Source organism: Lygodium microphyllum, chromosome 3 (assembly GCF_053477565.2).
Source record: "Lygodium microphyllum isolate KBCC chromosome 3, Lygodium_microphyllum_v1.1.10, whole genome shotgun sequence".
Lineage (NCBI taxonomy): Eukaryota > Viridiplantae > Streptophyta > Polypodiopsida > Schizaeales > Lygodiaceae > Lygodium > Lygodium microphyllum.
This window is the reverse complement of record NC_141137.1, coordinates 85,231,216-85,243,569: the sequence shown is the minus strand read 5'-3', so window position 1 is coordinate 85,243,569 and position 12,354 is coordinate 85,231,216.

Sequence of the window (12,354 nt, the reverse complement as noted above, 5' to 3'; positions counted from 1 at the left end):
ATATTTTAGATATTTTAGATATTATCCTAAAAAAAAGATATGGAGATTTTTAGAACTGGATGTCATTTAAAAGAAAAGACAAGTGATGTTTTCGTTAGTTTTGGAGAATTTATAAAAAGAAAAATAAAGAAAAGTGATTTGCGAGATCGCGTGCGCCGCGATCGCAGTCTACAGGCAGTAGACAACACTTCGAATAGAGAAAAGAAGAATGAGTGAAGTAAGAGCTTTCTAAACAAGTGCCTTGTAGTTTTACCCCCCTTTTGGAGCCAATGCAACCATCAAATTTATGATCTGAGCATCAGATCACTGAGTCTTCTAAGAGCCCCTCCACTCTTGTTCTCAGACTTATCCCCTCCTCTTTAATTCATTATAAATAGGAGGCATGGGAGAGGCATAAGGAGGCATAAGGAGGCATAAGGAGGTATAAGGAGACCCCGAAAAGCTGCAAGAGTGAGGGAGAGAGAGTGTATATCCCTCCAAGAGATTATGAGAGAGAGCTTGAGAGAGAGAGAGAGAGAGAGAGAGAGAGAAGAGTTACCCTGAGAGACTGCACAATTTCCCTCTATCTCGATCCTCGATTTAACCATCTTCTCTTTCGCTCTCCCATCTTGAATCTATTCCACCTTCTCAATCTCTTGAGTCTACTTGCGGACAATGGCCTCCAAGCAAGGAATGTTGTGCGCAGATGACAAACCTACAACTAGCAACGAAGCTTTGAGCGAAGGCATCACAGAATCTCGATTCTATTCCACCTTCTCAATCTCTTGAGTCTACTTGCGGATGATAGTCTCCAAGCAAGGAATGTCGCGTGTAGATGACAATCCTACAACCAGCAACAAAGCTTTGAGGGAAGGCATCATCGTCAATCCAATTGTGGTACCGGTCGTAAGTAATGTATTTCCAAATTGATAGATGCTTGTTTTGATTCTCGTATGAGATACGTTAGGCCCATACTATGATGCATGAGTGTAGATCATTTCATCTTACATATTTGTAAGATGGAGCTTACAAAGTGCATATATTAAGGAAAGTTAATTGTACCTAGTTGCATGTTGCTTATTCATTGATAGAGCAATTGCAAGGAAGAATTGGGCAAGGGTTATGAATGGCATAATCATGACATTAAAAATTATGCATATAAGTGTTAAGTAAAATTTATGTAGAATCGCTCGTTGATCCCAAGGGGGAGAGCAAATATACGATGGAAATGTTATATCGTCTATTATTGCATTGGTTGGAAAGAATGCAATTGGTTTTGTTGGTTGATCAAACAACATCCTAAATGCTTTTACATTTAACTGGTTATTAGTTGTTGTTTGGATGATTATTTCAAGTGCTTGTGATTTATGGTAAATGCATGGCAAGGGTCTTTGATGACAAGTCGCCATGGGAATAAAGGAATGTTTTCTTGGAAAATGATATTAGGGCTGAATGCCTTGTTTGTGCTTGATTCTTAAAGGATTTAATTAAGGAATTGTATATTGCATGGGTGGATCACCTCCATGATCGCACTGCGGATTAACTTGAGAGGACACTGCTCGATTCATGGGCCGAAGGTCGAGTGGTGAAAAGGCCAACCACAGGAATGATGTTTATCTCCTAGACAGCTTGCGGGTCAGTTGGAGCTCTGGATACCCCTTACTAGGTCTAGAATGGAGTTGAAGACCTATGTGAGCCCAATGTCTGGGATATTGGAAGATCCTATTCTAGATAAAGGATGAAAATTTGGATGCCATGAGATTTGGACCGGGTACTTCTGTTGGACAGAAGGGATACATAATTATCTTGTATGGGCAGGAGACAAAGATTAACTTAAAGACAAGCTAAGAAACTTGTTTTGTTTTTGTGTATGTGTTGTAAATTACATGAACAAACTCTGTGTCCTAAAAGGCTTAATTAATGAAGCTGATTTTAAATGTTGCACATAAATGTGGTAGGACCTAATTAGACAACTAAAGCTATCAAGGCAAGCGGGTGGATGGAATCCCCCAATGGGTCCATGCTATGGCTGGGTGGTCCCAGAGAACTAGGAGGCTTCTCACAAGGATTTACCATCGGATGACTTTAGGTATTGTTAAGTTAGAACCCGATTCATGCTGTTTTAGGGGACCGGAATGGGAATATACTCTACAGGTAGAGAGGTTGAGTGGTGCATCCCTCTCCTTTCCCATTCTCTATGAACCAAGTGCAGCATAAATCTGCTTCGACTCTGTTGTTCCTACTCAATGTGGGTCATCTAGAGCTCAACGCTAGCTACTTCCTAGAGACTTGGCTGATAGGAAAGAAACCCTGTTTTCAGGTCAGTCCTAAGTGGGAACGACCGGATACTTCTGCTTCGGGGCAGACTCGGGAAGACCTAGATCGCAAACCCTGTGACATTCCTTGCGAGTGCCAGGTGGCGCTTTTTAGACTCTCCTCTCGATGGGTTGCTAAGACATGTCCCACAAGTGGTCAAGCGGACACTTTACAATTGGTATCAGAGCGAAACTTCATGATGATACATGATTGATTAATGTTCAGTCCATAGACATATCCTAAACAAAAATAACCTGAGTGGTATGGCTTGATTGTCAGGCACCTACTACACTACTTCAAGATTATATGAATTTCTCTTAAGTCGTTTCTTCTCAACTAATATAGATTGGGTCTTACCAGAATGTCGAAGCTTGGAAGTATTCTTTAGTATTACAAGCAAAGCCAATTGTCCATGGAGCTCAGTCCCGAACTAAGAAGAGGACGATCTAGGAATGTAGTTTCCAAGATAAAGGACCACTCCAATCGGCTAAAAGAATCCTAGGACACATTGGTCTAAAGAAGAAAATCCTACCAAGGACAACCAAGAATCTTGTGACCATGAGTGATAAAGCTCCACGATGTTTCTATTGCAGGGAGTTAGGTCATTTCAAAAGGGAATGTCCAAATCACCCAAAACACGGATGCTCCGAGTGCCACAACATTGGACATAATTATATCAATTGTCCCAATAGAACTCGAAGAGAACTTGATCTTACAAGAAAAGAAGTTGTACAAGCTCCAATGATCTAGGATATACCAAGTGCTTAGGAAAAACCTAGAAGATATCCATGAGATGTAACTACAATAAATTTTCTCTTGTAATCAAGACTCGGATATATCAAATACAGTAGGTTATTTTCTTTTCAAAAAACCACATGTCTGTGAGTGATCAGAGTAGTACAACGAAAGCATGGTAGGACCATAACCCACAAATTCCAAAATGATATCCCTGGTTTCTCTCGAGATGAGGACATCTCGATTTCTCTAAGGGGAGCAAGATGTAATATCTCCGCACAATAAAAGTTAGTTGGTTAGTTTGAAAGTTAGTTAGTCAATTAATAAGTTACTAAGGTTACTAACTACAGACTAATTAAGGTAAAAACTAATCATCATTAATAATTAAGAACTTTTATTTAATTAAAAATATTTTATTTAGAAAAATTGAGAGTCGTAAATCCGATATTTCTTGGATTAACAAGAACCGTAGCCACCCTTCATGTAAGTTACAAGGTGAATGGGACTTATGAGCTATATTAATCACTAGTGTTAATGTGTATAGTTTGGATGGTCCAAAAAGATTAGATTTTGGGCAAAACTAGTATATTTTAGATATTTTAGATATTATCCTTAAAAAAAAGATATGGAGATTTTTAGAACTGATGTCATTTAAAAGAAAAAACAAGTGATGTTTTAGTTAGTTATGGAGAATTTATAAAAAGAAAAATAAAGAAAAGTGATTTGCGAAATCGCGCTGTTGGAGGGGTTTTTGTCGAAAGGTCAAATCTACCGGGGATCAGAAGTAGAAGGAAGTAGAGATAGGAGATGGAAGAGAAGATAGAGAATATCCAAGTGATAAACACAACAAAAACAAATCACAATGAGTTGAATCAATATGTATTGAAAGAACCTGGAATCTTTGCACTACTCAAAAGCAATCTCCAGGCATTAGTTCTCCTAGAGCTCCTTCGTAGACCAAAAAACGTGGACCAAAAAAATCAGCTCTTTCTCTGCTATCCGGAACCCAAATTTGATGGCTTCGTTGGCTCCAAAAGGAGGGTAAAACGGATCTCATGATGTTATGAGGACACCCAAACATGGATCTCCCAGATCACTCCTTCTTCTTCCTTCAATTCAATCTGCAGTTTTCAGCCTGTTTACAGCGATCACGACACGTGCGATTTCGTCCATCTGTCTTTTTTGTGAAAATCCCCTAATTGGCTAAAAAGCAACTAGCTTTTTGCATGCCATCCTAATCTAGAAGCTTTTTCAAACTTTTTCAGATTTTTAAAATAAATAATATCATAAATAGACTAAAATTATGCCAAAATCTAGTATTTTCAAATAATCCATGCAACTCACACTAGTATTAATGGCTCAGATCACATTGACTCTTTAGATCAATAGAGAAGTCAGATGATGATGCATTCCATACTTTTTCACACTGTGTCCTCATAACATCATGATATCCACCCCCTCTGAACCTGCACATCCTCCGGTATGTGCCAAAATTCTAGTTGTCACTGGATTCTGAGTCCTGCTCATCCTCTGCAACCATATCCTTTACTTCTTTATCTTTCATATCCTCATGGCTAGCCCCTGTATCATGGCCACTATTTTCTTCCAATTCTGGCAACTCATAAGGCAATAAATTCCCGTCTTTTGAATAATTTGATTCTTTTCCCTGCTACCGAAGTTTTATGGCTGTTCCATCCAGCTCATTCAATGCATAAGTAGCATTATCAAACACTTGTCTTACCACATTGGGTCCAAACCATCTTTTGGAAACTTTACGCATGGCACTATGCTGATTATCTAAACTGCTATCATAAACCAATACCCAATTCTCCATCTTGTATGGTTCTTGGTCTCAGTCTATGTCTTTTGTCAAACCGTTTCTTGTTCTGTATCCTTGCTACCCTTAACTTTGTAGTTGCTGCCTCTATGTCTTCTGACTTTCTTTCCAACTGTCTAATGCGTAAGGCCAATAACTCCTCTCAATTCAACTCCACACTCCAAGTAACTGTCATCTCTTCTATCTGCATGATAGGTTTTTGACCATACATCAATTCTGCAGGCATATATCCTGTAACAGCACTATGAGTTATTCTATCAGCCCACAAAGCATAAGGGAGCAATCGTGGTCACTCCTTTACCTTCTCTCCACATGCTTTTGCCAATGCCTTCACAATAGGTGGATGATCTCTTTCACTTTTGCCATTTTCTTTAGGGTTATAGGCTGAAGTTTAAGCAATCTTTATCCCCAATTGAGCAAAGAAATCATGAGTTTTATCTGCATCCAACTCACCCCTATGTGCTGTAACTTTTCCCACACAGCCATATCAACAAAATATCTCTTCTAAGAGAAAAGTACATACGGCATTTGTCATCTTAGTAGGTAGAGCTCTCCCTTCCACTTGATTAGTCAAGTCCTCACGAGCAAGCACAAGATACCTCATTTGCGAAGGACCTATAGGCATTGTGACCAAATCCACCACCCACTTAAAATGAAGAGACAATGGATATGTGGGTTGCAAATATCCATCCCGATGTCTCACAGTTGAATACATTTGACATGTCATACATGTTTCCACAAAGTGAGCAACATCCTTATACATACCCTATTACTTTTACTTGTCAAGCTCTGTCACCCCAAACTCTCAATGGCATACCCTATTTCTTTTTAGCATGTTTCCATAAGTATCTATCTTTTAAGAAAAATCCATAGACTTTCCTCTTGATCTTCTTAAACTCCTCATCTGACCATTCATCTCTCTTTGTTAATGTACTAAGATATTGACCAATTCTCAGCCACTCTCCTGCATATTTGTCTTTCAAAAACACTTCTACACAAGATGCAAAACATCTAAATTGTCTTCTCTTTGTTTTCCAATCTTCTATTAATGCTATAGCAACACCTTGCATTGCTAAATTCACTCTTGCAACATTATTTTCAGCCATAAGAAAGTCATCTTTTTCCTCCTCATCCATCATCCCATCTCCATTCTCATAGTGTGCTCGAGATAACATGTCTGCCACTCGGTTATCTCTTCTTGCAATATGCTGAAATTCAGGGTTCAAAGATTTGATGTATGCAATCCATCGGAGCATAGCAATATCCGGGGTAGCACAACTAGTAATCATACCCAATTTTGGCAAACAATCACTCTCAATGACTGCATGAGCACCCATAAAATACTCCTTATCACATTTAAGGACTGTCACAATTCCCCATAATTCTCTTTTTACCTGTGGATATCTTCTGTGTCATTCAGTCAATACTTTTGCACCAAAGCATATTGCATATCTTTGCCCTTCCTCATCATCGTGCCCAATTGCCCATCCAATCCTGATTGGGCTTGTATCAATAGTAATAATGATTGGCTTTCCATGTGAATAGTCAGCCTTTCTCAACGTTGGAGTAGATTTTAAGAGTTGCTTCAATTTCTTCATTGCTTTCTGATGCTTCCTTTCCCAATGAAGTTTCTGACCTTTCCTTGAAAGCTGATAAAGAGCATCGGCTACATGTGCAAAGTGAGGAATTCATATCAAATAGAACACACATGCACCCAAGAATTTACGCACCTCTGATACATTCGTACATACTTCTTGCATTCTATCAATCCCATCTATTTTTGTTGGTGATGGACTTTGCCCATAAGGCCTACACATATGCCCAGCAATCAAAACCTCTTTAATTCCAAAGACAGAATTTTGTACAGAAAGAGTTAAATGCACCTCTTCTAGACATGTCAATCCTCTCACAATCCACAATATGATCTACAACAAACTGTCTACATCCATGAGCATCCATCTCTTCATTCTTTTCATTCAGTGCACACCCTTTGATTGGAACATCATCCAAGAAGGGCATAGTCAATTGTGGTATAAAACCCCTGAGTACCCTATTCATAGCATTTATCATGTGTGCCACTGAGTTTGTTGCACCCTATGGGAGAGTATACATCCGTACTAACCCCAAAGGAGTCTTCATGGTTGTGATATCCCCGCTTTCAATTGCAAGCTGAAACTAATCATAACCCGAGTAAAGATCACACAAAGAATAGATCGCTCTGTCTGTAAAAACCTCTACAAATTCATCAACCACAGGACCTGTACCCACATTTCTTATGGTCACTTTATTGACTGGTTGCATGTTTTGAATAAATCTCAAAGCCCCATTCTTTTTGGGCACAGTAAACCAACGATTTGAGTATGGGGCTAAAGAAGGCTCCAAGATCTTCATGCGAATCTTTTTATTTAGCAAATCCATCAGCTTTGGCAAGTAAGCTTTAGGCACTGGAATAGGCCTCAAGTTCCATGGTATATGTGGCACAGTAAGTATGACCGTAGGAGAGACAACATTTGGATCCACACAACCTATTTCACTTGGTTGAAATGCAAATGCCTTCACTTTTCTAGCCAACATCTTCATAAAATAGTTTCTCTCAGCAGGCAAAAGAAACCCTTCTGTATCAACTTTCAATTCCTGTAATGTTTCAGATGTAAATTGATGACCTATATCTTTAGGATCCTGTAAGCTTGGCTGCCTTGAAACTTTTTCATACATACCCTCACTTTTTGGTGGAAGTGGCAAAGCAAATTTTTGTCAATTGTCGTATACTTTGTCTCCATAAGTGCTTCAGCCCATTGTAATCCTTCCTGCTGAGCAAACAATGCTATAACATCATACATATCCAAAGAACATACTGACAACACTCTGTTTTTAGCCTCATTTTCTGCATGTATAGTTGCTGAAATTTTAGCCATAGTGTCAGTACTATTCAGCCCATAAAAGATGCTTGAAATGCCATCATTTTCAGCTAACAGCCCCAATGATCTTAGTTTCTTAATAGCCCGTTTCATAGATATGTGTTCAGGCCTACACATAGCTTCCATAGGCTTAAACCAATAGAAACTATTTGTTGTAAACTGAGAATTACTAATAGTACAGCAGTGCTTAATGAAAAACCAAGTCTTTGAATTCCCTTGCGTTTGGAACCAAAGGATACTCTCGAAGCGTATCACGATTTCTAGGATGATTAACACAAACTTCACGATTTCTAGGATGATTAACACAAACTTCACGATTTCTAGGATGATTAACACAAACAGTAAGAAATTGGACTGCTTTCCTCCCATCTTTGCTTCTAACTCTTGCAGAAGCAGAACCATCATCAAGTACCTTTGTTTCCATATGCACTCCTATAATATAGGGATGTCCCAAAATCACTGCATATGAGGAATTATCTTGCACAAAGAAGTGTTGCTCTTCCTATACCTTACCAATTGTCACTTTTACATTAGGACATGCAGCATAGAGCTCCCCTGAAGAATTATTTGCAGCCCTCATATGCCAACCATGATCACTGTCCACAGGCCATGCACCATTTTCATACAATCCCCACTCAATGACATTTATCTCAGACCCATGGTCAAGTAAAGCAACACAAGGAGTTTCATGCTCCCATATTTTCACTACCGTTTCAATGGTAGCTCTAGCCTAATGATTTCTTGTGTAGAAACTTCGAGGAATAAATCCTAGAATCTCTTCTTCATATTGTTGCATTTGCCTTACTCCACCATGCATATTGCTACAAGACAATGCATTTTCAGCCACTTTCTTCTCTTTTCCACATGCTATCCACTGATTAGTAGCATCTTGCATAGATAATCCAGTACTTAATTCATGCTCATATTCAGTCTGAATTCCCAACAAACTAGTTTTCCTCTTCAAATTGCAACAATGCACCAGTGGTACCACCAAGAAACTTACGTTTCCTTTTAATTATGTCAATGATCTCATCATGAAACTCTCGCTTGGCAATGCCAAGTACCTCTCCCAAGGTAAATTCCACTCGATTGTTTAAGATCCATTCTTCAAGAACCTTCTTAAGATTTGTGGCTGTCTCAATGTCAGATTGCAACTTATATCCTAGCTGCTTGCCCTTCTTTTTGCCCTCTTCTTTGTTATCCTGTTTTTGCTTCCGACTGGCCTCTTCCATAATATGCTCGGGAGGTGGCTAATTTGTAGCTTTAGGTTGATCCACACTTCTTCTTGTCATTATTTTAGATGTCCCTGCAATATCTTCATCTCTTTTTCATTTTTCTTCCACAAGTACATCCATGTTTTGTACCTTTACTAAATATGCATACACTGAATGTGCATCTACCGGTGATTCCCAACCAGTTATGCCACGAATGTCTTGCCCTGCATGAGACATTTCACTATCAGTAACCTTTCTCTTTTCAGCTGCATGTAAAGCATGTGTCCATATTTCAGCCTTTGGAACAACCATCACTTGGCCATGCATTCTATCCAACTATAGACCAAAAGTAGAAGCATGTACCACCGCATAAGCATTTCGAATAGCCAAGTCTTCCAAAAACTTATGCATACCTCCCTTTCCAAAATTCAAAGCAAGAGGCAATCATGTTTCTTGTGCATGGATCTTGCCATCTTTCCAAAAGATAAGTTGTCGTGCCAAGGCCTCCTAATAGGCAACACAATCCTTTCTCTCGTGTTGCAAACTATCACACCACATACATATTTTTCCAGGCTTAGGGGCTGTTGCCCATCCCCTTTCCTCTTGTCCTTTTTCATCCAAATTTGCAACCTTCAATTGAAGATCCCGCATCCCTTTGACCAATTCATCTAAGGCATCTTCCCTAATAGAGGGAACAATAGCAGATGGTAGGTGGTACTAAAACAGAGTTGAGTCCCAATAGCTTCAAAGATAGCTCTCCAGAAGTGTGATGTGAAGAGAGAATCTGGATCACTAATGATTCTTCTAGGTAAACCATGTAGCTTGAATATCTCCTTGATAAACAATATTGCAATGTCGGAGGCTTTATAGATTGTCTTTACTGGAATCAGGTGTGCAACCTTGGTAAGCATGTCAACCACAACCATGATGGAGTTGTATCCTCCCTGGACTTGGGGTAAGGACTTGGGGTAAGCCTACAACAAAATCCATACTGATGAATTCCCATTTCATTTGGGGGATGTCAAGCGGTTGCAGTTTCCCTGGCATCATGACATGTTCGGCTTTGATACGTTGGCAAGTTAAACGCTTAGTGACATATTTGAGAACGTCACCCTTGAGCCTCTCCCAATGGTAGCTCTTCCTAACTGCATTAAGAGTCTTAGCATAGCTAGGATGTCCTACGAAAGGAGAATCATGAGCTTCCCACATTATCTTCTGCTTAAGTGACTCGCTTGCTGGTATACACAGCCTTGTTCTGTAGTAGACAAGTCCATTATCAATAGAAAATTCCTGATACTTAGCTTGCAACTTTTGATTCTGCTCCTTGGTAGAAATCTCATTAAGCATTTCTTGGTATGCCAAATCATGGCATGCTTCCTCTCTAGCTAATTCAAGTATAGGGTTGTTCGGCATAGATACTTTTGTAGCTAGAGATCTGGCCATTGATGGATTCTGCAAGATAAGGGAATTTAGGAATGCCTTGCGACTAAGTGCATCGGCAACTACATTCTCTTTCCCTGGTCGGTACTTGATTTCAAAGTCATATTCCTCCAACACTTCAATCCACCGATGTTGCCTCATGTTGAGCTCGTTCTGGGTAAAGATCCATTTGAGGCTCTTATAGTCGGTTACTAGAGTAAATTTGTTACCCAACAGGTAGTGTCTCCAAAGTTTTAGAGCATGGATGACAGCTAGTAATTCCAGATCATGCGTAGCATAATTCTTTTCATGACTCTTCAATTTCCTTGAAGAGTATGCTACTGGATGACCTTCATGCATAAGTACACATCCCAAGGTAAGAATGCTAGCATCAGTTTACTACCTCGAACTCCTTATTGAGGTCTGGAAGTTTTAGAATAGGTGCTGATACCAAAGTTTGCTTCAATTTGTCCAAGCTATTCTATTCGGGAGTTGACCATGTAATGGAAGTCTGCTTCTTTAGTAAATCCGTAAGAGGTGCTGCAATCAAAGCATAGTTTTTGATGAAGACCCTATACCATCCTGTCAATCCATGAAAGCTACGTATCTCTTTGATGGATACTGGTATTGGCCATTCAAGCACATCTCTGACCTTGGTTGGGTCTACTAATATTCCTTCTGATGATACTATGAATCCCAGATATTCAATCTGACGCTTAAAGAATACACTTCTTCATTTTTGCATACAGCTTATGTGACCTCATTGTCTCAAGGACAATCCGAAGTTGAGGTTCATGATCTTCTTCCTATTTAGAATAGACTAAAGTGTCATCAAAGAAGACAAGCACGAAATCATCAAGATATGGTCTAAAGATATCATGCATTAATCTATTGAAGGTGGCAGGTGCATTTGTAAGCCCGAATGACATAACCAGGAACTCAAAGTGCCGATATCTTGTATTGAAGGCCGTCTTTGGGATATCTTCTTCCTTGATCCTTATCTGATAATAACCTGACCTGAGATCAATCTTGAAGAAGATCTTTGCACCCTGAAGACGATCAAGAAGCTCATCTATTCTAGGAATAGGATACTTGTTCTTGACTGTTGATTGGTTCAACCCTCGGTAATCAATACATTGTCAAAGTGTCCCATCTTTCTTTTTCTGAAATAGTACTGGAGCTCCCCACGGTGAATTGCTAGGCCGGATGTAGCCCTGATCTAACAGTTGTTTGAGTTGTTCCTTCAGCTCAATTGCTTCTGGTATGGACATTCTATAAGGTCTCTTTGCAATTGGTGCAGCTCTAGGCACTAACCTAATCTCATGATCTACTTCTCTTTGAGGCGGAAGTTCGGTCAATTCTTCAGGGAATACGTTAGCGTATTCCTTTAGCCAAGAAGGTCCTTCATGAGACTCTTGCTTTTGATCTAACTTGTTGAGTTTGATCAAGTAAACGGGTAATCCTTTTCTGACTCCTTTTATGATGTGAGATACTTTGGCCAATTGGATTCTTGGCACTTCTGCCTCACCTTGAGTTGTGGCAAATTCCCTTTCAAAGTTTCGAAAGGAAACTTGACCCTTTCCACAGTGAATGTGGGCGTCGTTGGGATTAAGCCAATCCATTCCGAGTAGACACTCATGGATACCTAAATTCATGACTCTGAATTTGACCGAAGTCTTCTTTCCTCCCAGAAAGGATTCCACCTTAGCAGTTTGCCTGGTACAAGTTACCTCATGACCATTTGCCAATTCCACAAGTAGGGTAGGTGCTTCTACTGTGGCTATTCCTAATCTTTTTGCACATGCTGGTGAGATAAAGGAATGTGTACTACCACAATCAATCAAGGTTTTGAAACCTTTACCTTGATAGTCCGACGGTGTCTGAATCACTGAGAACTGGCGATTCGGCCCTTTCTTGTGTAAAGCGGCATGGACTG